This window comes from Rhagoletis zephyria, unplaced genomic scaffold (genome assembly GCF_001687245.7).
Source record: "Rhagoletis zephyria isolate East Lansing unplaced genomic scaffold, Rhagoletis_zephyria_1.1 Rzeph_scaffold_01249, whole genome shotgun sequence".
Taxonomy (NCBI): domain Eukaryota; kingdom Metazoa; phylum Arthropoda; class Insecta; order Diptera; family Tephritidae; genus Rhagoletis; species Rhagoletis zephyria.
In genome coordinates, this window is record NW_016158333.1 from 85,877 (window position 1) to 110,654 (window position 24,778).

At 37.4% G+C, this 24,778-nt stretch overlaps 1 long non-coding RNA gene across 2 annotated transcripts; it reads left to right on the forward strand.

Moving 5' to 3' along the window:
* The first annotated feature begins 2,583 nt into the window (after nt 1-2,583).
* LOC108363339 (uncharacterized) lies at nt 2,584-7,587 on the forward strand. Of its 2 annotated transcripts, none has more exons than XR_001847604.1 (3): nt 2,584-2,742; nt 6,138-6,969; nt 7,577-7,587. It is a non-coding gene; the product is annotated as an uncharacterized LOC108363339 (long non-coding RNA). The 2 variants fall into 2 exon arrangements; XR_001847605.1 differs by having other exon boundaries at nt 6,274-6,969.
* The last annotated feature ends 17,191 nt before the right edge of the window (nt 7,588-24,778 follow it).

The window sequence follows — 24,778 nt, forward strand, 5'->3', positions numbered from 1 at the left end:
AGTTACATTCAAATTATTCAGTGAGTTGAATGAATTATTAAAATGTGGGTATCAATCGAAATGGGTTTGAAAAGGCTTTATTCCTGATCTTTATTTAGAAGGGTTGCCAATTGTTCTAACCATCCAACTCTTTTTCGCTTAAAAAGGAGTATTTCGGAAATTGTAAATTCGTCCTCTATTATGTTATATAAAAAAGGGGTTATGAAGTATGCAAACCTCCATTTAAGTAATTTCAAATCGGCAAATCTTTTTTCAAAATATGCTTTTCAATCATGTGCAATATTTATTTCTAGCCTTGGAAAATGATGAAATAATCTTTTTTTGAGATCATGAATAAAAAGACTTAGTTTAGATTCAAAACTTAAAATAATTTGTAGTTTACAAAGTAAAAAGAGCCAACATGTTCTAAGCAAAGAAAAAGTAAAAAAAAAGAGCCGCACTTTGCTAAGCAAAGGGCCGCATTTCACTCAAAGAGCCGCGTTTGCCTACCGTTGGCATAAACAAAAACTTTTTCAGAACTGCGGTAGTTTATCCTAATTTTTTCCAAAGTTAATAAGTTAAGCTCAGGGCAATATTTTCTCACAACGCATGCTAGATTGCTATAACTTTAGCAACTTAACACCTCAAATCAGTGTTGCCAACTTTTGAGTTTCAAAAAGCACCAAACCTNTCAGGGCACCTCAAATCAGTGTTGCCAACTTTTGAGTTTCAAAAAGCACCAAACCTTGGAAAAAAGAGCGTTTTATCGCACTAAAAGCACAAAATTTTTTTTTATCAAAGGATACTCTTTTTCATAACAGTTTGTTGTAAACAAAAGTAAAAAAATAAACAATATTTACATGTATAAATAAATACACATTCATGCTTGCGAAACTGGTACATCTGGAGAAGCAACAATCGAATCGCAACAAACGAAATTGAATTTTAAAGGGGAAGAGTAATACTTAATGATACCCTAAGTAGAAATGAGCGAAAAAATTTGTTGTTTTATAATATAACCTCAAATATTTCGAAAAACCGTGTTTTTACACTTAGAGGCTAGGATATCTCAAAATTGACGTGGTAGAGAAATTCTGCAGCTAGATTTGGATTCAGCACCGAAAAATCTACACAAACGGTTCCACTCAGGTGGCAAAAAAAGTTAAAATTTTTCGAACTGTGTAATCAATCAATAATCAAGAAAATAAAAAAATAAATACTTAACTTATCTGCGTGCTAGCATTTTCAACGCGAATACAATTTAACAAAAACGCAAGAACGTGGGTTTGCAACTTCATCTTTTTATCAATCATGGTTTGCATTTTAGTGCATTTAAATTTGTAGATTCTTGTAAATTCAGAAATTTTAGTTCAGAAAAAAGCACTAAAAAGGGCACTAGGCACTAAACCATTATTTTTGGCGTTTTAATTTTCAAAAAGCACTAAATCTAGTGCTTAAAGCACTAAGTTGGCAACTATGCCTCAAATGCTACAAATCGTGAACTCTCCTTTTATTTCGCTCGTGCATTTACGCATATTGTTTAAAATAAAAATTCGTCCACCTGAAAGTGTTAACCGTACACTACTAAGCTAACGAAGGCCAAACGAAAATGCAATGAAAAAATTATTGAGGTCGAGTTGTGAAGACAACAGTGAGACGAGTTCATTTAAAAAGCCGTACGGTGCGTATTATCAACACTTATGGTCTGATTATGCATACTTCGCATAACTTCGCACAATTTCGCATAAACTTCAAACTGTAATTTCGTATGTACTTTGTATGTATTCCATTACCCAGAAATTAGCAGAACTTTTAAAAACTTAGCGATCTGTTGAGTTTAGATTTTACTTCACATTCTCTTAAGTTACATTTTTATTGCACTGGTACAAATGGTTGTGCGGAGTTATGCGAGGTATGCATAATCAGACCCTTAATGTGGTTCACCACCAAACAACAGCCCCAACAGCATAAACACATACATACACACGCAAATGTGAACACAAAAAGCAACAGTGGCAATGGCAGCGAGGTGAAAAATTAAATAGTAACTGAGTGAATAAAGGGAAAATGAAAACACGGCGGTAAAGCACAAAGCAACAATAACAACAAGGTAATGCTGTTTTGGTAAGTGAGAAGCGTGCACAAAGCGGCTATTTTTCTTCCGCCTACCCCGCCACGGATCTTTTAACTGTTAACGGTTAGGACTATGTAAATATGTCACACTGATTTGATGGCGCGAAAACTGAGTAGAGATGGGTAATGGAGTGGGTTGGGTATAGTCGCACCAGTAACTCTATTGCGCAGGTTCCCTACTCCCACCGTTATTCATTACCACCGTTTACATTAATCAGCACATCAGTAAAGAGCGTCAATGCCACAAACTCGCTGAGCACGTGAAATACCAGAGATGTCTTAAGTGGAAGGAGCGCGGGGACAAAACTTTAAAACTCACCACAGTTCAACAGCTTTCGGTCATGGCGACGGCTACTCACCAACACACTTCGGGCCCCAGCTCCTGGTTCCGGAATAGACAACTCTGCGAAAGCTGAAATCTGACAGCTTAAACAGGCAGGCACTGACGACTCGTCACGCAGTAGTCTTTGTCGTGTAGTGGTGTCGTCGTCGTCGTTGTGCGCTCGTCCAGCGTTCAAGGAACCAATTACCAAGGAACACACAGGAGAAACTGCTCACATTACATACATATAGACACACACGTACACACAAACAGCATAGTGAAGGCAACATACAAGCACACGCTCCATGGTATTGTATATGTAAAATGAGAGACACACACGCAAACACTTGATATACTGATGGACATTGTGAAAAAAGTTCAGAAAATGCTGAAAAAGTGTATAATATTGATGGAAAAATAATAAAAATATGTGGAAAAGTAAAATAAGTAATAAAATAATGAAAATATATTGGTTTTTAAGTAAAATATTTCAAAAAATTCCTAACTAGGGATGGAATTCTTAGCGAAAACTGTGACGTAGTGCTACCCCTGCCCCTATAAAACAGAAGAAAGTTTCTAGAAAACGACCTAGCCAAGTAGATATGGGAGAAAAAAATAATTTTGCTAAAATAAAAGCAGGGCATTTACATATACATATATTTTCTATACACAATGTGAAAACGCTCCGCACACCTGAAGGAAATATTTGCCCTTAGGTTTGTTAGCGGGCTCTAGGGAAAGATGACGATCGCCTCTAACGAATATATGTACGTGTCCGTGAAATTTTTTTCTCGCGTTTTTGGAACAATGGGGCATATGGGTGCAGTAGTTAGGAAATATCCAAAGGCGAAGAAGTGCGATAGAAAAATATGTGTTTAAAATATAAAATTTGAGGTCGTTGCGGTGTTGATTTCATTCCTTCGCAAAATCCATAGAATGCAAGAAACCAAGATGGCAATACGCCATGCGATTTGAATAAAAAAAGACTAATGGAATATTCAGATGTCGATGGTTCTCTGTAATAACCACACAACTCATAACTGAAAACCCCCCTACTATTGAACAATGGCACATGTCCCAAAACGAGTGCGATAAGACCACAAATTGCCCATGAGAAAATGGATGTGTTGATGGGTTGGTGTGTCTGACGAAAATAGATTAAGGTAATTAATCAAAAGGACACCAGTAAAAGAGAGTGGTCGGGAGCAGAAAGTGAGCAAGAAAAATAAGGTAAACCAGCACGAAGTATTCGATAAACATTGTATGTAAAGAGGAAGTAATAAAGAAGATAGTAAAGAAGACGCTGGCAGGACATGTGAATAGAGAACTATAAGAAAAATATTAAAATTACATACGTATGTATGTATAATAGCTTGTACAGGAACAAAAGACAAAATAGTTGGAATCTAAAGAACACAAGAGAAACGAACAAAGGGCATAGCAAAAATGAAAAATTCGCTAGCGAAAGCAGCGGCAAAGCAACGAAATTTAATGATTCCATAAAGCGGAGGAGCGCCTGATTTGCTTCAATCGTCGTCATCATTGTCGTTTCTTAGTTAAAAGCTGCGACTTCACGCTGATACTGCTGTCACCCGAACAACGAAAAATTCCCAGTAAAAAACCTAATTCACCACAGCTGGTAGCTGGTCTCTAAAACGTGCCAATACCATTAACTATCATCGACAAGCGCAACGTATACTGGTAATAAGCCATCGCTCCCAACCGCCTCCATCTCTCTTTCTATGCCTTATCTTCGTCCACCCTCCACATGTCTCGTAACTTCAAACCAAGCGGTAGAGTCGCAACTCAATTGGAAGTAACTTCAACGCTGCAGTATAAAACGCACTTAGTAGCGAGCTGCAGCTTCAATCACAACGCACCCATTTGCATTAACGCAGCGCGAAATCTCTTGGCCCCAACAAACTTGCGTTCGGCTAATCATTAGAAGTACAGTACGTTTCGCTTGATTGCGTCCGATGCACACCATTCAGTGCACTCAAGAAGAAAATGCAGCTGAGCGAAATGTCATGAAATTAGGAAACATTTATTGAAACAAAAGTCTATTAAACAGAAAATTGCAGTTTAAAGCAGATACAGTTATTTATGAAATCAATGTTTGAAAAAAGCCTATGAAGCAAATATCAAATAACTACAGCTTATATTAACATTGCGCAAGTGGCCATATGGAGCGAATTGTGTGAAAAACTCAAGCCCACCGTCTACAGCCTGAGAGTGTTTGTTTGATCCGGTAACTGCATCATAGGCCAGATATTCAACATACGCCAAATCTTGATCGATTTTAAGGCCGCCTTCTGTAGCACGAAAGGGAACTGCCTATACGTCGCGATGACAGAAATTGGAATCTCGATGAAACTAACACGGCTGTGCAAAATTACGATATTTCAGACAGCGCTCCTACCTTCTGTTGGTGAAGTTAATTAAAGCTGCTGAACTGAACCGCTGTGGAACAATTTATTATAAGAGCGTAAATATAATTACTGGCGTAAGTCTATGATAAAACTAATTATCTCCTGTCATCAGGCAAATTGTCAGCGGTTTAGCTCCTCGACCCGCATGCTACCTTAAACTATTATAATTTTGGAAAAAGACTTCGTTTATTTGGGAATTATAATTAACATTAATCAAAAATGCCAGCCTTGTAATTAAGACATGGACAATGACAACACCCATTGAGGCAGAACTTGGAGTGTTCGAGACAAAGATTCTGCGGAATTTCCGCGTGGCGGTAAAGAAAGAAGAAGACGTCCCATTATATGGAAAGACCAAGTGGAGAAGGCCTTGGCTTCACTTGAGGTTTTTAATTGGTTTCAGTGGGTACAGAAGAGGAGCGATTTATTGGATTAGGTCAAAATCGCTTCAAAAAAAGGAGGTTATCAATTCGTCGGAATATATTTTTTTTGATACGTTATCAAATAAATCAGACCCACGGGAACCAATTTCGATTCTTCTTTTATCGAAAAGGTGTTACCTCAGGGATGGTCCCAGACTAATTTGGTTTAGTTCCGATCAATGTATTATGAAGAAGCTAACGATACTCCTAATTTTTTTTTATATGTGTATTGAAGTGGGTTTTTTGTTTAAAAATTACTTGTTTTACGAAGAAATAATTTTGCCGATAAACTTATGAGCTGTAATTTTTATGAAAAACTAAAATATTACAATTATATTTGATTATTTTATTGTTATTACTGTAACAGTTGTCAAGGACTTTTATTTTAAAAGTCATTTACGAATGTCGTTCCGGGATTAAAAATATCCAATCAAAAGTTGAAAAGCTAGTTCCACCAGTTGAAGTCCAGAAGTAGTTTGAGATCCAAATATATGTATAAAAAGCCACTTTTGAATAAAAAAGCTGTGGTAACCGTTACAATTAATTTTTATGACAACAAATGGAGCCTTCGCGATTCCCACCTAAATGTAAACTTTTAATGTCACACATCATTTCAGATTTTGATGTGAACAAGTAAACCAAAATGTTCTTCGATTGCTTTACCCAATGGATCCCATCTTCTGATGGCAACATTTGCTATTTCTATGAGGTTGCTCACACATACCTGGTTATCAGGTTATCTGGTTAAAAATTATTCTTGTGCAGTATATTTATACGTTGTAAACCGAATAAAAATATAACCACATAACCTGATAACTAGAAAAGTGTGAACAACCCCTTTATTTAATCCAGGTTATAATTTATTAAAATCAACAATATCGTTAAAGCTACAAAATACTTCATATATACATGTACATATATGCATGTGAAATTTCTTTTGTTAAATACTAAAACAAATGCAACTTATTTACTATTTGAAATGAAAAAGTGTTCCGATTTTAAAAATGAGGCTGCCACTCGTTCGACGAACAAAAAAATAAATCGCAAGATGCAAAAGATAAGCAAATAAAGAGAAGTGAACATAGTGTTTGTGATGAGTGAAATAAAGGATCCTTATATACTCGTACACGTATACAATATTTAATAAACAAACTATTTAACACGATAATCCAGAATAAATAAATATGTGTGTGTTAGTGTAAGATCATGTTCTCAAGAATAGCTACCAGTTTTATAAAATTCCTACTCTAAATCTCTCTCAAAGAGAGGAAAACTCGGAAAAAAAATACTGTGCGCGCCTAAAAACTGATGCGGCAAAAGGATTTGAAAAATATCAACAAAAGCGTGCTTGCGAAAATAAGTTTACTTGTAAATATGTATGTAATACTAATACATTTTGTGAATGCATTGTGAAAAATATGCATAGATCTGTTAACAAAAATAGAAAATGGATAACAATACATTCACCTAAGCATACACAGCATTCGAGTATTTTGTAAATAATTGCATTAAATAAACAAAAATATTAATAAAAATATTTACTAATCAAAAAATACTGTTACTATTAATTATATACCATACATATGTTAGTGTACATGTATGGAACGACTAGGTTTATGCTATAAAGTCTCAACTAACAACGAATGTTTAAACAACGCCGTCTTTATGGATATATGCAATACATGTAAGTGATTTTAAATATGCGTACCCATATGTACATAGATACATACATATATATAATACATATTTACAAACACATACATATATATATATACTGACATAAGTCAAACGGATCAAAGCTCTAACTAAAATTCTAAATGTATGTACATACATACATTTTCAAATAGGGTATTCTTTCCGAATGTTACCCCCACCCAGCCCATTTTTCTTTTAACTTAAATTTTTTTTAATATGAAAAAACACAATATTTCGAATGCCGAGTGGCAAAATAACGTGAGGGTCAACTTCAAGGTCATCTCAAGATCAACACGTTTTTTGTTTTAACTAGTCGCCTCCATTTTTTATCTCGTATTCAGAAAGAACGGGAAACTCTACGTACAGATAACATATCATATGTAGGGTTAAGGGTATGAAGTGTTAATCGTCATACCAAATATGTATGTTTTTTCAACAAATTTACCCAACTATGATTAATAAAAATTAAAAAGACCATGAGGACCTCCAGATGACGTTGAAATTGACCGTCATATCGTCCTTTTGCAAAACCGCGTAACTGAATTTTTTTGCCAAAAATTGGATTTGCTCAATCAATTCGTCCAGAAATATACTAGCTTAAAGTGCAATTGCTTTACACAAAAGAAAACCATTTTGAAATATGAGAGTTTTTACTCCCTAGAAAATAATTTATGCAACCTCACATACGCGGTTTTGATACGCGGGTTTGTACTTTAAACGACGATAGGTGGGTATAAAATATGCTGCGAACAGCTTATATATATTTCCCCTTACCTGTGCAATCTGGTTTTGGCCTCCTTTTGTAACTACCGGCAACCTAACTGTTCTTACGCGTGTATGTGTTTGCAGAATGATGACGAAGTGATTTTGTATGAAAACTCATTTATGCCCATATATTGTGTTCAAAAAAAAAATACACAGATCATATCAACCACTTCCTTCCCTTATACCAGACGAAACGAAAAAACTTGAATTTGAATTTAAAAAAAAAATTGCTTTATAATGCTCAATTTTTGGTAAGTTTGTATGAAATTTGTTCACAGTAATATTTCTAGTGCTCTAAAGAATTTATATTCCGTAATGTAAAGTTATATCTGCAAAACCTTAGTTGGTAGAGCACTTTAAAGGCTGAGAATTTACCCCAAAGTAAGCCAATGTTTACCGTTGTTTAAACGGCAGAAAACAAAGTGATCATGTATTTTTCTTTGAAATTGGGCAATAAGCGTTTTTGTGAAGCTCTAAAAATTACTACAATTTTTGAGCATGGCATCCATACCGAAACGTAAATTAAAATGGGATGGCTTACAAATACACGATTAAGGGTTCTCAAACTCGCTGATTATGAATCTGAAATCAAATTTAAAACATTCAAAATGGAGGATCCATATTCGATCCATCATTTATCACCGTAAAGCTAAAATCGAACGTACATACGTACATGGCGTATGAGTAACATTCTCAACTCTTCTTGCTAACTCATACGCCATGTACGTACGTTCGATTTTAACTTTTCCGTGAATTGTGAATGACAAATCTATTTAAGCATTTACTGCAGCAGTTACGTAATACGGAATTTTCAATACTGCCACGTTCTATTTCATGAACTATAAATTTACGAGTCTTCTAACATGCCTTACTTTAATTTTTATTGCATAGAATTTTGGGCAGAGATTTAGTCCGTTTCACGTGGAACATGCCATATACATGTATTTACATTTATATATACATAAATTATTTATCTCTTATATTCATTTGATTAAAATTTATTAATCAAATATAGTCTATATGGATGGTCCTCTGCAATAACGGCACAACTCAAAATTTCATGTTTTTGAGTTATATATCGGACTAGGCTTATTACTGAACAGTTGCACATATCTCACATTTATCGTAAATATTGGCATAAGTCAAAAATTGTCGATAGGTTAGTGATGATTTTATGTCAAATAACGACATTTTTCGTATTGTACCGTTATTCAGTAATACTAATGGAGTTATTTTCGTTTAACGACTCAGGAGATGTTACTTATTTCGTATCTTTTCAGTCCAACCCTTGCTAGATCTTTATAATTTGAAAGCTTGTAAATTTTTTATTTACAGAACGACAGTAAATAATCTGGAATAATTACGTTCCAAGACATATTATTGTTAAATTATTAAACGCAAAAACTTTTATTGGCTCTACTAAAAAATATGCAATTATGAGTTGTGTCGTTATTGCAGGGGACCATCGATATGTACATAGGTGTGTATACACATATATAAACAAATGTCTGCTTGCATCTTGACCGCTATGGATTCCTAAACTATTCATCCCATTGCTATTTCTCTAATTTTGGTGGGGTGTTTGTGTATATTCATAAAGGTTCTTGTGTTCATTTGGAAGCGCTAGGAGGAGCTGGAGTTGGGATGTTCAGCAAATTTGTTTAAGACCAAATGTTACTCTACGACTGCTACATATTTAACGCCGACTTTAACGCGACGTGAGATTCCCCTCATAATTGTGGCCAAGTGATCTTCGATAATAGTACATATTTGGTAGATACATAAATACAAAAAGTAAAAAAATAAAAATACAAAAGTGTTCCCTGCATACCTTAAGTGCACCGAGGTATGACGAAATTGACAGATAGATTCCCACTGTTCATTTACATCCGGTCGATGAGAAGTGTCTCGCTTGAGCAGGTTTGAGAGTCTATTGGAAAATTTCTCAGCTGTTGTTTTTGACTGCAGCTTTTCGATATCGAAATTTCGTTGCGCCTATCACAACACTATCAATTTGTTGTTTCGCTCTTCATTCGGGGAACCTCCAAGGGTTTTATGGATGTTTCGATGTTTGTGTCTGGTACTTCTAACTACCGTGTTCTAACTACCAACGGCGAAGTCGTTGAGCCTCTCTCCGTTGTCGGACGTGTTGTCATGAAGGCTGAAATTTCCGACTGTTGGACCACAAATATTTCGCATAAATGTAGATTGTGGCAATTCGCTCACTGGTGGGGGGTGAAAGTGGGGACAAAGAGTCGACGCTTCCGCCCAACTACAAATTCCACACTAAATTTGTGAGTGTTCTCATGGCAGCTGTAATAAATGTAGCATGTTGCAAATTTTTGCAATTATTCCCGTGGTGATGTCAGACTTGTATTCCTTTTAGCAAACAAGAATTTGGATAGTCAGCGGGTACGGGCCGGAATATGTGCTGTCAGCACGAACTCGCGCGTGCATGGGCGTTCAGTAAAATTTCATAAAAGCACGAATAAGCACGAAAAAGCCCGTTGCCAATACTACAAATTTAGATAAGCCTTTTATAAAAAAAATAGTACATATTAAAACTCTTCATATAAGAGAAAAGCAAAATAAGAAATATTTGGAGACCGATAGAAAAAATAAGATAATCAGTAGTTTTGTTTACATATCAGAAAAAATAAATATTTATATGCACATAAACACAAATTTAAAAGTATGTACATACAGTGCCGAACAGAAGTATTGGCACAGTGATTTTTTCGTAATATATGCAAAGTTATTTATTCTAATTTATCTTCTATAATTTTTTATAAAAACATTGTTCATTCTACACCAGAAAACATAATAATAAAATCTCTAAACTTTGTGCAAAACTCAGGAAAATTCATTAAATTTGCACACTAATTTGCAACTTTTTATTCAGATTTTTTAGAAAAATTCTAAGTATGCAGTTTTATAGCCCATTCAAATTTAGTATAACAAAGTGCAAGTTTGAAGTCGCTAGAAAATTGCCTTGATTTTTGGTAATTTTTTTTCACGCAAGTTCTTCCATACAAAGTAATTCGACAATTATTTTTTGTATGGAGAAAATGAGCAACACCTTCCACTAAAAATAATAAAAAATTATCGAAAATAAATTAGAATAAAAACCTTTGCATATATGGCGAAAAATTCACAGTGCCAATACTTTTGTTCGTCACTGTATGTATACATACAATAAAAGTTGGCTCTTTATTTCCGGGCTGGGACGTGTCTCGTCGTACCAGGCCGGGCCGGGCCGGGCCCCACTAAAATTCTTAACGTGCGGGCACGTGCGTGTTTTTGAAAGTTGATTTTGCACTCGAGCCGGGCCGGGCCTGAAAATTTAGGCCCGTGCCCATCTATAGTATCGACACATTCGGATTATTCGTATAAGTAGTATCGAAATAATGATTTAAGTAAACTCATTTAAGTAGGTATCGACACTTTCATGTTATCCGAAGGTCCCTACAAATATACATATATCTACACTGAAAATAAAATTTCGTAAAAGTGCTACGAAAATCTTTCGTAGTGTTGGTTTTTGTACAATGTGCGAAACTTTCGTTCATAATACGGAAACATTTTTCACAACGAAATAAAATTTTACGAACTATACGTAAATATAACGAAAGGACTTTCGTAAGGTATTTTTTCGGTACAATTTACGAACTCTTACGTTTATTTTACGAAACACATTCGTAAAGCACTGAACCAATCTCTGTACGAATAATTTTGTTTATTGTAGGAAGGCATTCGTAATATTTACGTATGGTTTTAAAATTAACAAAAGTAAATATTAAAGTTGTGGATATACTATGCTTTTAAGCACACAGTGTACTAAATTCTTTAGTAAATAGTACGAATACATTCGTAAAATGTACTAAAAATCTGATGCCTCATATTTTCGAAGTATGTACGAAAACGGTTTTGTACAATCAACGTTCGTTTCGCTTGCACATCATCAACAGTTTTCTGCATTTGGGATTTTTTTAAGTTGTGACTGTTTTTCATTTCAGGTGCGATATTTACTTATCAAAAAGACGATAACATCTCGATTTTATCTGATAGTGATGAAATAAATCGCAAGTCATTGAATGTATGATTAAAAATATACAGATATAGTATAGCTTCCCATTTGTCATTTTTTCCATTTTTCCAAAAGTGGACCTATACCTGATGTGACCAACTATTTCATAGCTCAAAGAAGTACAGGTTAGGTTAGGTTAAGTTAACGATGCGAGCTGATTACGTAATTTCGAACGCAGATAATTTCGGTCCCTGAGAGCTCAGTGTTTGTTCAGAAGTGCGAGCCAAATCTTAGCCTCGCGAGCTAAAAGGATAAAAAAGGAAAAAGAAATTCCTAGTCTCACCGCATGAATACCAATCGCACAATGGCCTGTCAGAACCCACATGACTAGCCCTTGAGAGGGCATGTGTTTTAAAGTGCCCTATAAAAATAGCTGCTGCAGCAGATAAACGTCTTCTTTTTCTTATTTATGTCACAAAAGGACTCGGTTTCCTTTATCCTAATAGCCGGCGCCGTGTGCAGTATATGTATGGTAAGCGCCAGTGTAGGTGTGGCTCCTAATGCTCAGTTACAGCCGCCGTTGATCGCTCCNAGCAACATTCTAAAAATAGAATTATTAGCAAAAACCAACAGTACCAACAACCACATGATCAAGTGAATTGCAGCGGAATAGCTGCGCTNAGCGAGAGACCTCACATTTTACCGATAGCCCCCCTACAGCAGTATAAGGCAACCGAAAACTTTCTTACCATTTTCACAATATTAGGCTTCCACGACAGCCGCCGTTGATCGCTCCTAGTTACCTGGTTCAGGTAACCTTGAGCCAGATCAAAAATGGTGTGTAGAAATCGTCCCTTAAGCAAAAGTTTCACATCATCTACATAGGCGATCACCCGACAGCCCACTTTTTCCAGTTTCTCTAGAAGGTTTATTTACACCCGCAATCCAGAGTAGGGGAGAGAGAACACCACCTTTTGGAATGCTTCTAATGACTCTTCACTGAGTGCAGGCGCTATCCCACTCCGCGCCGACTGTTCTGTCACCAAGTAAGCTGTAGATAAGCCTTATTCGGTTGGTNGGAATATACTTGGCAACATACTTGAGAAATCCCAGAAAACGCAAGACTTCCCCCTTGTTCTTAGGTATCCTCATATTCAAAATGGCATAAATGTATTTTCTTTCTTCCTATCCACCAGCATTTCAAGCTCTTCGCACTCACGTATTTCGGCCTCTATCTTCTTANGCACTGATTGGCCTAAAATACCTAGGGAAAACATGTGCGGCCTTCGGGATGAACGCAACATTGACTACCTTCCAAGCCTTGGGGATGTACCCGGTTCGCACGCAGTTCGCATAAATAGGATCTAACTAATTGCACGACACCTTCACAGACCTTTGCAGCTGCGCAGGTATGTGCCATCGGTCCCCGACGACTTTAATGATTTGAACGAATTTAACGCCCAGGCAACATGATGATCGTCCAGAAGATCGGAGAAGTGCAGGACCTGGAGGGAGATTCTGAAACCAGTTAGCGACAATTTTCGAATCGCTATCGCACTTNCTCCTCATCGGAGCAGTTGTTCTTAGGGGCTCGCTGAAATCCGACTACTTCATCGGCGGCGGTACTTAATGAGAGAGAAATGTGGTTGCACTGCTCGCATATCGCTAACCTAATATTCGCGGCTTGCGTTTTGGTACGCATGCCGTCGAATTTGTTTTTTTTGCGTCACCCGAAATTGACTTGCATGCGTTTGCATTTGATTTCATTGAGCGAAACGTCAAATCAAAATGTCACGCAGAACAAAAATTGGAAATTGAGTTAGCTTCATACGCACGCCGTTCAATTTCGGTTGATCTCATACAAGTTGCATGTGCATGAGAAATGTTTGACAATAAATTGGCGGCGTGCGTGAATATTAGGTTAGCCTGTATGTCGCTCTGAGAGCAGGTGTGAGAGTCGAGTAGCGAATGCATTGGCTGTCTGCTGTGATTGCAGCTTTTCGACGTTAAGCTTTCCTTGCATATTTGGAATGACGGATAAAGCGTCAAAGTGCATATCAGCTGTTTTGTGTTTACATGTTGCCTATTTCTAGTGATGTGCTGAGTCAATACTTTTAAGTATTGATCGACATTCGGTACCGATNTTCAAAAGTATCCAATACCCTCGATACTCGGTACCGAAACATTTAGGTTTCGAATAAAAGCGCACACAGGCAAAAAATATGGAAAAACCCGTTCAGGGAGCTTTTAATTCAATAGAGCTTTTTATACGGATTCAAATGAAAGATGTATATATGTCGGTTCGAGGCCAGATTGCAGAGAATCTCTTATTTGTTTGAAGCTGTTTTGTTCCAGCTGAATCGGCTGATGTCATTATTGTAGGCCTGGGGGCAGATTCTGTAACCAGTTAGCGACAATTTTCGATTCGGCATCGGTTTTGTTGACGTATGATATGAAATATTTTTACGTCAACAAGTGCGATATCGATCCGAAACTTGTCGCTAACTGGTTACAGAATCTCCCCCCTGAAAGGCTTCTTTATCCGTAAAAGCATTTTTCTTGAACCTGGGACCAACTAAGATTAAAATTTATAATAAATATTTCTCTGTTGCGATAAGTTCAAGTGCTTTAGCCGATATCATATAAATTAGTAATTAAAGTTTTTTCTAAACTTGAAATGCATATAATGGCGAAGGTTTAAAGAATCTGTATCGGGTACCGAAAAGGAAGTATTGGGTACCGAAATCTTTTTTAAGTATTGGGTACCGAAAATTGAGCAAATCACTAGCTGTTTCACAAATTCTGGGCACGAAATGTGGTTTTTTGCGTTCCCGTACTTCTGGATTACGTTCCGTTTTTGAGAGCAAATTTTTATCTTATTCTCTAATTACTAATAATTAGTATGATAAGCACTATATAATGATCCGCGCCCCGTTAAACTAATCAGCCTCATTGCGAGAGTCGTGCCGAATGCAAGTCGTTTTTCGAGAGTCGAATCGTATCGAAAATTTAGCGTCATTGCCTAAAATTTCCACTCGACTANATGAGTTCATTGTTGGCTTTCGATCCAATATAATCTAATACATACATACATACATATGTACTCGTATATACACATTGAAAGGTCGATATAAGAGAATGCGAGCCAAGCAGCCTGTCGACGCCTAACACTTAGCATTTTATTCGTGTGCAATTTCTCAAAAAGCACTTTGAACTTGCGCTTGAACACTTGTTTTTGTATTGTTGTTGCAGTCAATGCTCCCTGCATAATATTGTGTCCTTATGAAGTGAAATATATGTATGTATGTATGTACGTACGTAAGCCAAAACATACATTTATAATGGACGTAATGCGCCCATTGAAATGGAATTTATTGAACGACTGCGAACTGCGTACTCGTATAATAGAATATTTTTATTTTGGGATTTGATTGACAGTAGTTCAGAAGCAGTTATTATTTTTATGGTAATAAGACATGCCTAGAGTTCTCTAAATACAATCGGTCGTCAGAATAGGGTCACTGAAATTAGTTCCTGCTTAATGAATATTTGAAAAATATAGCACATGTTGATTTGTACTCCATTTATACACATCTATAGCTTTGCCAACCATTATTTTCAACTATTTCGTTGATAGCTGCTTATCTACATAGTAACAACTCTGGATGTACTCGACCGTCAATAAATGAGCCATTGTTACCTTTTATGAGAAATCATCACGTTCTTGATCATCACGTGCAAATCAAATGCATTATAAAAATTTTTACTACGCAGTCTTCGCAACATTTCAGTAGATTTCCAGTTGAGCATCAGCAACAAAGCTGTTGATTACAATAAAAAAAGTTTTGTTTAAAGTTGTTTAGTCCTCCAAAACCCTACTTTAAGTTTTTAATATAATAATAATCCTCCCTGGCCGGATTTTCAAATGGAATTTTCCGAAAATTAAGTTGGATGATAAAAGTTCTAATATTTTGCTAATTTTTTAAACTTCTATATTCAATTATAAATTTCAATAAATGCGGAAACATATTCTTACCCTAATCAAAAGCCACCGCCAATCTGGCTAGCTTAAGAAACATATAAACGTTTCCCCGACTGAATCGCTCAGGCACTGTAATTTCTGGGGTATGCCTATGAATGACATTCACATAATCGGTAAAAAAAAACGCTAAGTCTGTTCTGCCTTCTTCAAGTTAGGTAAGTAGAGCTGCAAAACTATCGGTTGCTTGACCATTCACTATTCTCGATAGTTATGGGCCTCACCATGCAAGTCCAGCAGTTTTTAGCATGTTACAAAAACTAGAAACATTCGACCAAGTTTCATCAACTTCGAGCTTTTAATTCGATTTTTATATAAATTTTGAGTATTAAGTTTTGTAGTCCGTTAAAGTTTAGTAAAAAGTACAAGTTTGAAATAGTCAGGGCAAACCGTTGATTTATTAAAACTTTTTTTTTGTTGAAGTTATTGTTATTGTAATATATGAACTTGAATTTAAGATGAAAGATCTATTTTTGTACAAGAATTCAATTTAAAGTTGGTGTAGTGCCAATGACACTTAATTTTGAAACCTATAAAAAACGTTCAAAACTTTTAGTCAACATGTTCCTCACTTTTATCTAAAATACAAAATGATGAATCTCAGCATATCCATTAAAACTGAAAAAAATTCCGAATTTCGTATTTTCTACAGAAATGTTTCCTTATGTGGTTCAGAATATGTTTAATCTTGTTGATAATTAAAGACGTCCGTCCACTGACATGTGCAAATAGCAAAGTGTTTTTTATTCACAACATGGCGTACAGTTACAGTTCAGTGTATCTTAACTTAGGGCGGTACAACACTTTACAATTTTTACATAGAGAGTGTGTTCCTTTGCTCATTTTTTTAACTTAGAACTGGGAACTTAAAGTTAATTGTTAATCATCAAATCCAAGATTTAGGGGAGGACGTACTGTGCACCCACTTCGAGTTTTATAACAACAGGTTTCATGTGGTATAACTATAGTCGCTTCAGACTCAGGTGCAAGATTTACCCACAACTACTTGTTGGTCGCTATCGTCTAAAGTCATTACCTGCTCCTGTTCGTCCAAGTTACAATCAATAGGGAGGGACAGATTCTGTTCCGATTTCTGGTTTTCACCTATAATGTGTGAAGTTCTTGAATTTCCATCCAACATACTGGATGTTTTCATCTTGATTTTCACGGGTGTCCTCCTCCGTGTTTTTTGTTCTGGCGATAAACCTACAATTTCTTCGGAAGTGGTTGTTGTTGCTATCAACAACTACATATGATCGACCATTACATTTTTTAAATATTTTCCAATAGTTCCATTCATTACAACTCTTTTCGCATTACGACTATAATAATATTTTTGTTTTGCTTGTTTGTTTTGAATTTTCCCGCTCTTTTTGTTATTTAAATTATCACTCACAGCTAACTTTGTCTTTATAAGGCGTTAAAAAACAACTCGTAAGGTGCTAAGACAAGGTCAGATACGGGTGTGGTGTTGTACTCTAGAATGCGGTATTCAAATAAGTGTGCCTCATTGGCTTCATAGCGGCGTTCTAAGATGTTTTTAGCAATTGCTACCCCCTTTTCTGCCAATCCATTGCTTTGCGGGTACCTTGGGCTTGAAAACTTTAATCGAATGTTACATTCATTGCCAAATTTGTCAAATTCCAAGGACCCAAATGGGCTGTTATCACTTCGGACAATGGATGGGAAGCCCACCTGGTTAAAGATGTCTATAATAATGCTAATTATGTGCTCTGATGTTTTATTTTTTAGTCTTCTGACTATTAAAAAAATGGAATACGCACCAAAAATTGCCAAATAGTCCCTTCCAGCATATTCGAGCAAATCATTTCCAACTCTTTCGAATGGATAAGCTGGTATGCTTTCTTGCTTAAGTGGCTCTTTCTGGTTATAACGTTTGAATTTTCCACATATACAGCAAGCGCACACATTTTCCCTGATTTGCGTATTCATGCCGGGCCAGTAGAAATGTTGCCTTGTCCTGGCGAGAGTCAGTTCGTGGCCAAGATACGGTGCATGTAACCACTTACACACTTGGTGCTGTAATTGCGTAAGTATTACAAACCGGTGGTTCCTATAAAAATACCCTTTTATAGTGTAACTCTGATTTGTACTTATGAAATTATCTTTCCACTTGGTTTAATGGTTTGTAACTTGGCCACTGTGACTGAACGAATTCACAGATACGCATGTATTTTTCATCATTATCCAATGTTTCCCCTATATTGCCTATAATTCTATTCATATAAACATGCAGATTGTGCTACAGTGTGAAATACCCTCAATAGTCCCGGTAGCTCATCACCAGGGAACGGATTTTTAGGACCTAAAAACCTATTAAAAAGGCAAAATAAAATAACGAAATAGGCTGGCAAAGGCAAGATAAAATAGCGAAGAAGGCAGGAAAAGGCAAAACAAAATAGCGAAAAAGGCAGGAAAACGCACTAGGTATTGCAAAAAAAGCAAAATAAGGCACTAAAAAGACAGAAAATACGAAGAACAATCAAAAAATACATTTATTTTAGAAATGTTTATATTACAAGTAAAAAGAGAAAAACTATGAACTAGTTTCATTATGTGACAAATTTGTACTTTAAATCTTTGACTATTTTATCCTTTCGAGTTTCTAACTCGTAAAACTTTAATCTGTATAGTTGTAGTAACATTGAACCACAAAATGCATTTTGAAGTTTTCTGGCAGCATTTTCATTCGATTTTCGCGAAGAAAAGCCTTGAATGTACTTAATGTGCGCTCGACGTAAGTTGATACAAGTGAAGCCCAATTTTTTTTATTTTTTTTCTTTATTGTTTGCGTTTAAGTATTAAATAATACATATACATTCTCAAACAAATAAATTTTGTGAGAGCCCACTGGGAAAATAGGTAAGCACCTTGCGAGGTAAGCCATGTTTTCTTTCAGTTTTTAGTACCAAAATTGTAATCATGGCCAATGTCATCTACTAGTAAAGGGCAAAATGAACACCTCCGAAGACACATTACGTTGTCAGTTGCAAAATAACGTGCACCCGAAGTTATTTCCAAGCACCGAACTACTCCGAGCGACTGCTCTGCATTACTAGTAACTTACTTTGTAAAGCGGCTCAGAAGTATGTCTGATACCAAATGTACATTCTAAATTCCTACTTACATAAGGCGGCCATGCCTTTGTAAAAGTAAGGGACGTTCGGCAGGGAAATGGTAATGACTGCCAGGTGAAGAGTAAGTTGCTAATAAGGTATTATTACGTGCTCCTAATTCCCACTGGGAGAATTCAGCTCATGTAGTTTATAAATTTTACGCATACAATTGTGTGACTATTTAATTGAAAACAAAAATAAAATAAAATAATAACAAAATAAATCAATATTATAAAGTTTATCAACACATTGGGGATATAACTACAATACAAGAAATATATAAAGAGACACAGAAAAAGTAAGGAACCATTCTGGGTGTAACTATATGGACTCAGGAATAAGGGCGTTTTCCTCGCCCTTTACAATTTTATCCACACCCCTTATTGCATCCAAGCCTACATTAGCTGAGAAAACGGCTTTGAATTTTTCCAACACCAATTTGGCAAGAGGTGCCTGCGCTTCTATAAGCCGCATGGGCATGTGTATATTTTTTAATCTTTAAAAAAAAAGTTTTTGTTATTTTTTGGCCTTATAACAATTATATTCAACAATTTTTATTGAGCTCGAGGCCGTTTTTTAAATGAAAATTTATTGTGGAATAGCAACCACAAAAACAACTACTTAAGGACGAGCACACCTAAAAATTAAACATTCTAAAAATAGAATTATTAGCAAAAACCAACAGTACCAACAACCATCACTTCTACCATTTTTTCAAATCATTGTTGCCTCTAGCTCAATATAAATTGTTGAATCTTAAAAAAAATTGTAAATGCTATAGTCACTTTTTTAAAGGTAGAAAAATCAAATATCTTAAAAAGGCAACATCAAATATGTATATATGGAATCAGGGAAAGCTAAATCGTGAACATTCTTAATCGAATATACTCTACCTCTTTAGCAGAAAAAAAGGCAAATTTCCATAAAATCCGTTCCCTGCTCATCACTGTTTGGTAGCTGAGCTCAAGACAGACAATCAGCTACGAGTATATCGTTACCTGGTTTGTACTGGACTGGCAAACATGGGTATTTCAAAAGAAACATGAAAATGTGCTGCAACCTCATAGACACGTCATCAATATTTCTTTTTATTAAAGTTTCTAGTGGCTTATGGTCAATCTCAACAACAAATGCACGGCTATACAAAAAGAATGGAAGTGTTGACACGCAAACACAATTGCCACCAGCTCCTTTTTTATTTGTGCCCACCTTTGTTCATTTTTCGCTAATGTTCTTGAGGCGTATGCAACTGGATGACCCTCCTGCACCAAGACACAGCTTAGACCATCATTTGAGGCGTCCGTTTGAATAACAGTTGAGTTCTTAGGGTCAAACGTGGCTAATAATGGCTCAGAGGCTACAATTTTAAGAAGGTTTTTCAGTTCCCGGTCATGTTCGTCTGACCACTCAAATGGTACGTTATCACGTGTGAGTCTCCTTAGTGCTGCTGATTCTTTTCACAAATTCGGAATATACTTGGCAACATACTTGAGAAATCCCAGAAAACGCAAGACTTCCCCCTTGTTCTTAGGTATCCTCATATTCAAAATGGCATAAATGTATTTTCTTTCTTCCTATCCACCAGCATTTCAAGCTCTTCGCACTCACGTATTTCGGCCTCTATCTTCTTATTGCGGCAAATACGTCTCGCTTCCCTCTTCAGATCCCTATAGCGGTCCCACATAGCGCGCGTTGCGTCCGATCGCAGCGTGGCCCTGTAGACGCCATCTTTTTTCTCTGCAGCTTCCTGTCACTCCTCATCGGAGCAGTTGTTCTTAGGGGCTCGCTGAAATCCGACTACTTCATCGGCGGCAGTACTTAATGAGAGAGAAATGTGGTTGCACTGCTCGCATATCGCTAACCTAATATTCGCGGCTTGCGTTTTGGTACGCATGCCGTCGAATTTGTTTTTTTTGCGTCACCCGAAATTGACTTGCATGCGTTTGCATTTGATTTCATTGAGCGAAACGTCAAATCAAAATTTCACGCAGAACAAAAATTGGAAATTGAGTTAGCTTCATACGCACGCCGTTCAATTTCGGTTGATCTCATACAAGTTGCATGTGCATGAGAAATGTTTGACAATAAATTGGCGGCGTGCGTGAATATTAGGTTAGCCTGTATGTCGCTCTGAGAGCAGGTGTGAGAGTCGAGTAGCGAATGCATTGGCTGTCTGCTGTGATTGCAGCTTTTCGACGTTAAGCTTTCCTTGCATATTTGGGTCACATTTTTTGCTGCACAGAGGCGGGTGCGTATCTTGGATGCAACAAGATAGTTGTCCGAGTCCATGTTTGGGCCTCGGAGTGAGCGTACGTCTATAACACTGGAAGCGTGCCATCCGTCTATCACAACATGATCGATTTGGTTTCTCGTTTTCCGATCCGGATACATCCTTGTAGCTTGATAGATCTTTTTATGCTACCATGTTTCGGGCCCCGGCGAAGTCGATCAGCCTCAATCCGTTGTCGGACGTTTCGTCGTGGAGGCTGAATTTTCCGACGGTGGTTCCAAAGATCCCTTCTTTGCCCACCCTGGCATTGAAGTCGCCAAGCACGATTTTGATATAATGACGGATGCAGCGCTCGTACATGCGCTCCAAGCTCTCATAAAACAGATCCTTGGATGCCTCATCCTTCTCTTCTGTCGGGGGGCATGGGCGCAGATGAGCGAGATGTTTAAGAATCTCGCTTTGATGCGGATTGTGGCTAGACGCTCGTCCACCGGGGTGAGCGACAGTACTCGGCGACGGAGTCTCTCTCCCACCACAAATCCAACTCCGAATTTGCGCTCCTTTACATGGTAGCTTTAGTAGATGTCGCAAGGCCCCAGACATTGCTTGCCTTGCCCCGTCCAACGCATTTCTTGGATGGCGGTGGTGTCAGCTTTTGTCCTTACGAGGACATCAACCAGCCGGGCAGAGGCACCTTCCCCATTAAGGGTACGGATATTCCAGGTGCATGCCCTCAAATCGTAGTCCTTTAAACGTTTGCCGTGGTTGTCATCATAAGTCTCATCCGAGGCCTTGCCTTGCTTATTCACTGGAAGTGGTTTTTACGTGGCGGGTCCCAAACCCAGCGCACAACCCATTGCTAAGACGGGGGTGGTTTCGCAACCAAATACACGTTTATATAGCGATCCGCTAGCTCCAAGCAGGCACCCGCTTGCAGCCGCACCTACTGGTCAACAAACGCTGCAGACTTCAGTGAGCCCTTACACCGAATAAGTCGGAGTGGCCCCACCGAAGATCCCTCTCTTTCGGCCGTGACCCAAGGCTCCACTCGAATTGATTACCTAATTTCGCACATGGGTTGCTCACGTTGCCCAGAATGGGCGAACGAGGACGCAAGAGTCGGGATTTAGTATAGCCATGCAACTGTAACTTCATACCCAGCGCAAAGACTATACCCCATTGCACTCCTACATGTTTGGAATGTTTACAAAAGTTAATGTGTTAGACGTTCTGAGCATATTTTCCAAAGAAATTGTGACGCAAAAACTAACCAGATAAAATTTAAATCCCTAAAACTGAGTAAAAAATCTTGAAAATTTCCACTGGAGGCAAAGTTTTAAAAGGAGGAAGTAAGAAAGTCTAAGTTCGGGCGGAGCTGAACACTGAATACCCGCCGCAAGTTTTAAATATATGTTTTTCACCTTTCCGAAAACTACCGCCGCATGGTAAGCCGGGGTGTATCAGTTTTGAGTAAATTAGCGTCCTAAAACTGCGAAGTATTGAAGTTTCAAACATTTCTGAATTTTACCGTTATCAGAAAAGCAGCCGTAATTTTAGTCCGATTTAATAATTTTCAACCGTTTTCTTCTATATGGCAAGCACAATAACCATAACGAGTTTGGTACAAATTGGTAGAACAGTTATCGAGATACATATGTGATCATAAGGGGGCGGTGCCACGCCCATTTTCCAAATTTGTATCATAAACATATTTCTAGGTAAAGAATTGTTGCAAGCATCAATTTTGAAGAAATTACCTTTAATATTTACTGATTTATCGAAGATTTCGTATTTCTCTAAGTTACCGTTATATGGGGTGTGGGTGTGGTTATTGTATGATTTTAAAAAATTTCGATGTTGTACCAAGGCCAACAATTGTGCCAAGTTTGGATGAAATTGGTAGAGCGGTTACCAAGATATACACATGTAACCATAAGTAGGCGTGGCTACGGCCATATTTCAAAAATATATAATACATATTCTTATTTTTCGTCTAAAACTTATTGTAAATATATATATCAATTCTAATCGAGTTATTGTGTGCACAGACGGACGACGTCATCGGTAACAAAAACCTCCAAGTTGGATAACGTAGTANCGTCCGATTTTGCCCATTTTGAATACCATCCGTCCTACGCCCCAAGGAAGTGCACGTACCAAGTTTGGTTAAGATATATCAATTCTAATCGAGTTATTGTGTGCACAGACGGACGACGTCGTCGGTAACAAAAACCTCCAAGTTAGATAACGTAGTAAAGCGATTGGATCTGGGGATCAACGAGGACAAGACGAAGTAAAATATCCTGCCATCAAACAAACAGTCAACGCATCCGCGCCTTGGCACCCTACGTTATTGTTGGTAGTTATAATTTCGACAAAGTAGGGAATTTCGTTTACTTGGAAACCAGCATAATACCGATAATAATGTCGGCATCGAAATCCAACGCAGAATCACTCTAGCCAACAAGTTCTACTTTGGACCGAGTAGGTAATTCGGGAGTAAAGTACTCTCTCGACGTACGCTGGTGTACGGCGCAGAAACTTTGACAATGACAACATTCGATAAGGCGGCTTTTGGAGTATTCGAGAAAAAGATCTTAGGAAATATTTACAGGCCCTTACACGTTGGCGACGGCGAGTACCGCAGACTATGGAGCGATGAGCTTAATGAGCTTTACAACGAAATGGACATAGTGCAGCGAATCAAAATACTGTGGTTACGCAGGCTTAGCCATGTCGTTCGAATGGGCACCAACGTTCCAGGTCTGAAAGAATTCTACCCGCAATCCGCTGGTGGTAGCAGTGGAAGTGGGAGACCCTCACTGCAATGGACAGACCAAGTGAATAGGGACTTGGGTCGCATGTCATTTCCCATTGGCGTTAGTTGGCACAGAGAGAAATGACTGACATGTTTTGCCGAACCCGGCAAAATCGTTAGGCGGTTACAGCGCCAAATAATATTCTTAGCTCTTACTTCGTCTGGAATTGCTGCGACATTGTTGTAAAAAATCGCTTGAGGTTCTTGATCAATCAGTGCGAAATTTGCGTGGAAACGTTCAACCATTCGGGAATGCATTGATATTGATCGCAAGGAATTTTACGCACACATTGCCTGTAATTTCTCGATTTACATTAGCGGGCGAGATAAATGCTTGCCTGAAATATTCCACATTGTGGCAAGACGAACATCCATATATACATGGCAGTTGACTACGAATATGTGTCTCCAACTACAGCGCGATTAATCGGCCGAGGTGGCTATAGGAAACGAAAAGCTGCCAATCAATAAGAGATTAAGACGAATTTTTATTGGCTGATAATTTTTGTAACTTAGAAACATCGAAAGGAGAACTGATCGTAGGAATGTTTCTTAAAACGAGCTATTCTTGCCGCGAAGAATAAGGATGTCTATCAACTCAATAATGTTATTCAGTCCAGCTTTCAAAATGAGGAAATAACATACACTGATGGAAATAAAGCATAGTGAAAATGAATACTTTATATTTGATTATCGTTTAAAAATGTTCGTATTTAAAAATAATATTTTCATACAAAATTTATTACGCACGTATTTGACTGTTCACATCTGAGTATGTATAT